The sequence below is a fragment of the Aphelocoma coerulescens genome, chromosome 10, assembly GCF_041296385.1.
Source record: "Aphelocoma coerulescens isolate FSJ_1873_10779 chromosome 10, UR_Acoe_1.0, whole genome shotgun sequence".
Taxonomy (NCBI): Eukaryota; Metazoa; Chordata; class Aves; order Passeriformes; family Corvidae; genus Aphelocoma; species Aphelocoma coerulescens.
In genome coordinates, this window is record NC_091024.1 from 8512852 (window position 1) to 8518851 (window position 6000).

A 6000-nucleotide genomic window follows, 5' to 3' on the forward strand; every position below is an offset into this window, starting at 1 on the left:
CCTAATTTAATATGTCATACATGTCATTAAAACTTTATTTTTCCCACTTCTCTTTTTTTTTCCCCCTCTCTCTACCCATCCCCCCCCAAGTAAAATGTCAACAGATCTGGCTGGTAACGTGCAGCAGGGAGAGCCCGAGGTGGCTGCGCTGCTCCGGGGGCGAGCCCGGTGCTATGATGAAGAGGGTTTGCTTTCTTCCCATCTAGGTAATCGGAAGCATTTCTATCATATTAGAAGTATAGGGGGGAAAATAATAATAAAAATAGAGGGGGGTGGGAGGCAAGGGAGAGAGGAAAATGAAATCCTTCTCCTTCCTTCAGAATTGCCATCGCTCAATGAAGTTCTTTGAAAGAAACTTGTCTTATGATTAGCTAAGCAAACACATCTGCTTTCCTAGTTTGGGCTTAGCTAATTATCAAAACAAAGGGGCCGTTTCTTCTTCTACCTTGCTGGAAAGAAGATGTTATTTCAGGAGTCCTGTCCCTCCTCCCCCCCTCATCCACACACACACACGCAGCCCCCGTCCCAGCCCTTCCCAGCGAAGCACGACGCTCCTTTTATTGGGATTACCGATGGGGAAATGAGTTTGCGCACTCCTCTTCCTAATGTTAAGCTTTATCATTACCTTCCTTGGAACAATATTTTTCCAACCAAATGTCCCTGCGGCAGGGCGGAGGGTGGAGGTGGGAAGGGGAAGGGAGGAGGGGGAAGGTGGTTTTGAATTGCGGACCAACTTCGCAGCTATTTGAATCAAGGCTGCACTCGGTTGATTTTAGTTGACAGAGCGTGTGTTGAAGCTGAACTCTATAATTTGCACTTCTGTTCTTTTATTAGACTTGGACAACGAACTAATGAGCTTTCCCCCACCACAGTGTCACTTGTATTTATTTTCTTTCGGAAACTTTTAGATAGAAGGAGTGTTCTCGCAAAAGGGCAGAGGTGGAGGGAAGGTTTCGCGTGGTGGCTATTTATTTATTTATTTTCCTGGAGGTGCAGGGATCAACTCTGTGCTTGTGCGGATGTGTCTCTGTGTGTGTGTGTCCCTGTCCCCGGTGAAAGGCGACCCACGGGGTGTTAGAGGAGGAGAAGCTCTGAGCTACATGTGTTATCCGGGCGATGCTGCCCTTGGAGTGACTCGGATGATGGGAAGGTAACGCGGAGGCGATCCTTACAAGACACCCAAAAAAAAAAATATATATATATGTATACAAGTCATTGGTCCTGAGGCAGAGGCTCCGCTGTGCGGGCGCGCTGTGGAGCCGAGGGGAGTGGAGGGCAGTGAGCGGCGTGAACCCGAATTTGATCAGATCTCTGCAGGAGCGGGTTAACTTTATAAAAGCGAGTGGTGGCTTTAAACGTGTACCTGAGAGACGGTGGAAGGAAGGGTTTTTTAACAAAATAGAAAGGTTTAAAATATATGTGTATATATATAAGAAAAGGAGAAAAAGCCCAAAGGAAGGGTTTCCATACACACAAAAAGGAGGGTGAAATGTTTGTCACTACATGCCCACCAACGCATAAAGCCGTATCCATCGCTCGGAGCCTGCTCCATCCGTGCGAGTCGTGAGATATTTTGAATTTTGATTCCAGCGTGTTTTCTTTGAACTGGGCCTTTCGGTTTATTAAGGCAGGAAGAGGAACTCAGCAATCCTCTTTGAAACACGCTTGGTTTAACTATTTTACACAAGTTTGCCCAGGTCCCTGGAGATTCTCCAGTTGAAGAAGATTGAAATTAGAGTTAAAAGCTGGCGGGGGGAGGGGTGGGGGGTGTAAGAGGGGTAAGGGGGTGGAGGGCGAGTGTGGAAGAGGGTGATGAATCTATTGTGAATGCTCTCCTGTATTCCTGTGTGTTGGGGAATGGAACAGAAATCTGCGTCGCCTTGTTTGATCCATACGCGCGCATCTGCGTGTGCGAGTGCCTGGCTCATACTCTATATGTAGACATGCACACACATCTATAGGCCACGATTAATATTCCCAGAAATGCAGGAGAAAAAGCTGGTATTTAGCGGCCATACGGAGAGGCGCACGATGCCTCTTCCCAGCAGCTTCACTCCCAAACTTTGCCTTTTCTTTTGTTTTCTTTTCTTTATTCCTTTTTTCCCTCCTTCTTGTAAATTGCTGTTAACGTGTGTCTTTATGTTCTGTCTATAACTAGGATGTAATCAGGCGCCCCATGTCTCTCTCTGAAAGCATTTAATAAATGTCTATTAAAGCGCTACAAATGTAAGATAAATTTAGTGGCGCTGCTGTCTCCCTGTATCCAAACGGTAATGATGGATTTATCAACAGGGATTCGCCTTCAGCGCGGTGAGAGAGATTTACTCAACAAATAAGTCGGAAAAGCACCCACCCAAATACAATCATTTATACGGAAACTGATTTCTTTACAGCACCACAGATTCGAGTGAACATACAGCTTATTGCTTTTTTTTTTTTTCTTTGCTTTTTCTCTTTTTTTTCACCTGTCCTTCTTTTATTTCCCTCCTTTTTAACATAATCAGTGGAGCTGGGAGCGTGTGTCTGTCTCTGTTTTGGGAGTGTTTGCCTGCTTATTGCTAGTGGAAGCTCCCAGACTCGATCAAACCCGGATCAATGCCTAATTTCTCGGCATCACCCTCTCCCTTCTCCCCCTTACTTTCATGTATTTCTTTTCCTTCAGCCCCAAAATATCGACGATATGTGTATTCGGTATCAAAAGCCGTCGAGTTTCGAAGTCCAAGATGAATAATAAAAGGGGGGGAAATTCTCCCTGAATTATTTGCATGTCGCTTCCTAAATGCTTGCGAGCGGCTCTTAGGAGCCACACCACCTCGCAGAGATGCTGCCCACCTCTGCTGAAATTTCTCTCTCCTTTTTCTTAGCCTTTGCTTTGAACCCTACCCAATAGCCTGTACACGAATGAAAGGAATGAACTCAGAAAGAAGCACCATTCATTGTTGGATTCAAGCACTGTCAAAAAAAAAAAAAAAAAACTGAAATGCAGCCACATAGCGCCCTTAAGATTATTTCCCTTTCCTAGAAAGTAGCTCCTAACCTCAGATTTCTCCCCCCTCCCCCTTCTTCCCGGGTTTTATTCCCCCCACTCCCCCCCCCAATGCACACACACCCTTGACCACATCTTTCTCCGATTCGCCTTGGAAAAAAAATTGCATGTGCTGATGTGATGGAGCCCTTTAAACAACGGGCATGCGAGAGCTGTATTCACTCTGAAACATTAACCCTATTTTCTGAATTTCCTTCCTTTCAAATAGCTGCTCGTATCTTACTATCCTGGATCCCTGATTTAAACATCCTCAGTTCTAGGAGCTTGTTAGATACATCTATATTTTAATTTAATTTAATTTCGGTATTGTACTTAAAACAACAATAAATAAAGCCGAGAACTTGTGTTTTCCTTTGCAGAGAGTTTTTTATTCTTCTCTAGAAATTTCATTGAGATGTCTCTGTACTTTGTTTGTCAGTTATCTTTGTTCCTTTTAAATAAAGGGCTTTTAAATGGACTTATTGCTCCCAGCGTGGGTTCTTCTCTCTAAATGTTAGAAAATTGTGCCATCTACCCGCTATTCTAAGTACTGTCACACTCGGAGACCTCCAAGGACCTTCCAGCCCCAACTTCAATACAACTGTGTCAAAGGGTGCCTAGTAGCGAGAGGAGAAAGGTTTGCGTGGATTTTACAGATTTCCAGCCTGAATCGCTCTCTGAAGCGCCAAAATGATCTGCAAAGATGCAGTTGGCTGCCTTTGATGGCTGGCGCTCCGGCCCCAGCTCCAACCCAAGCCTTTGCAGGAACTAATGAAGCCTCCCTGCCTTTAGCTACATCGCACTTTCTCTCTAGTGCATAGTTTTCCTGCTAATTTTAGACACGAAAAGTGTGGGTGTGCAGGGAAAGGGGGGAGGGGGCAGTCAGTCTTCTGTCGTAATTTTTTTTTTTTAAGAGAAATAGTCAGATATTTATAGCCATGGCCTCTAATGCTGAAAATATAGTGTTGCTAATTGAAAAAAAGTTCGCTTGCTGAGGTTGGTTCTGGCTGATTAGCTGGGGATGCTGCTGGCTGTGTTTCCAAGGGAGGGATGAGGAAAACAGAAATGTATATAAACTTTACAGGCCTTTTTATCTCCACCCCAATACTTTGCACAGTAACCCAGTTCTACCTCATTAGTCCAACTGGAACATTAGTGCTCAGGTTTAAAATTAGATTTCAAAACCTTTCTTGTTCGTGGATAAGTAGAAATAGTTGGGAAGGTGTCTTAATTTTATTTTTTTTTTCTTTTCCCACTAAGACTTAAAATCAGAAGTGCCTTCTAAATCAATTTAAATGGATTACCAATTTCCAAGATTATGTAATGGTGTAGTTATATGTCTTCGAAATTATTTTTGCACCTCTTCGGAGTATCAGGAGAGAATGGAGGGTGTTGGACGAGTATTTATGTGTGGGGGGAAAAACACTGATGCGCTTTATGACTTTTATGACTTGTTTCACTCTGTTCGAGAAATGGAATTTTAAACAATGTACGATTAAAACTATATCGCTCTTGGGACAAATTCCAAGAAACTTCAGAATCAATTAGTTTAGGTCCTTGAGTACTTGTTGCTAATATAAATACATATATATATTATATCAAACAGCAATAATGACTTGCCAAGGACAGCTCTGCTCCACATGTAATTTTTAAGTCCCTGCTGTACAGACCAGAGAAGCTGCACAGGCTCGCTTCTCCGATTTCTCATTTTTCATTTATTCCTGTCGGAATATCCAGGCATCACAGAATCATTTTTCTCTCCCTTTTTTTTCCCCCCCTGTCCATTCCCCCTTTCATGCCCTTTTGAGCTTTCCGGGCAGTTTCGCAATTTGTTTTTCATTTTGTTTGTTTGTTTTTCCGTTTGATACTTCCCAGTGTCTTTTCAACCATTCCCGTGATTTTTTCTACTTGTCAGGTACTAGGGTTAAAACTTTATCCTTCGCTACCCACAAACTGCCGCCCCGCAGGCGAAGCCACATTCAGCCACTCTAAATTCCCAGGTTTAAAGATAATCCTAATTTTGAAAGCGGCTTCACCAGCCGCTCTCTTCCCTTGATCACAAACTGTTTAGTCATCTTAAGTGCGATTTTCCATCCTTCCCCACTTTTTTTTTCCCCTTGCCCCAGAGCCTTTTCCAGACCACATTTCTCATGGCTGAGGTTGGCGGTGAGAGCGGGGCTGTTTCCCAACCCCTCAGGGTTCTGGCGTTGGGGCCGCAGCGGCTGGGGCTCAGCTCCGGGCAATCCCAAATCATCCCAGCGCTCTCCGTTTCTTCCTTGGAGATCATTGTCTGTCCCTATTCTTTGCAACGTTTATTTTTCTGGACAAGAAAGTCGTCCCCCGCTGCAGATGTAATGGATTCCACTCGCAGGTTTTCCTTCCTGCAGAACCTAATCTCAGCTAACAAGTTTCTGCCTTAACTCCTGCATCGTTATTAGTGAACGACCCCTGGAAATTAACTGTACAGTGACCTCAAATTTCATCCTCCAGGCAGACAGTTTCACTTAGCCTTAAAAAGAAGCTAAAAAAAAATTTAAGCACACTAAAGTAAATGATAATAATAACAATAATAATCATAGAAACAACTCTGACAGAAGCATATGCAAAATATCTTGAGGGTAAAGCCTTAAATGAGACATTTGACATCCAGACTAGTTTTTGCATTGACACTGCACGAGGAGAAGGGAGAGGAAGGGCTGCCATCCAGCAAAGTTTGCTGGACTTTATTCAGATAAAACTCGATCTTTCCCTCGCTGAAGCCAATGGCGAACTTGTACAATAGGAGGCAGGTCCGAGCACATCACACTGCCCATACTGTCTTCTGAAACATGGGAAGAACCCTCAGCTGCCTTTAAAAAATATATTTTTATTATGTTCCACGCCTGATAGACACCCCCTCCCCGCTCGTGTTTTGTATTTCCTAGTCCCTTTATAGGAGGATGATTCATTTCGCACTGTCACTATTATCAATTTTG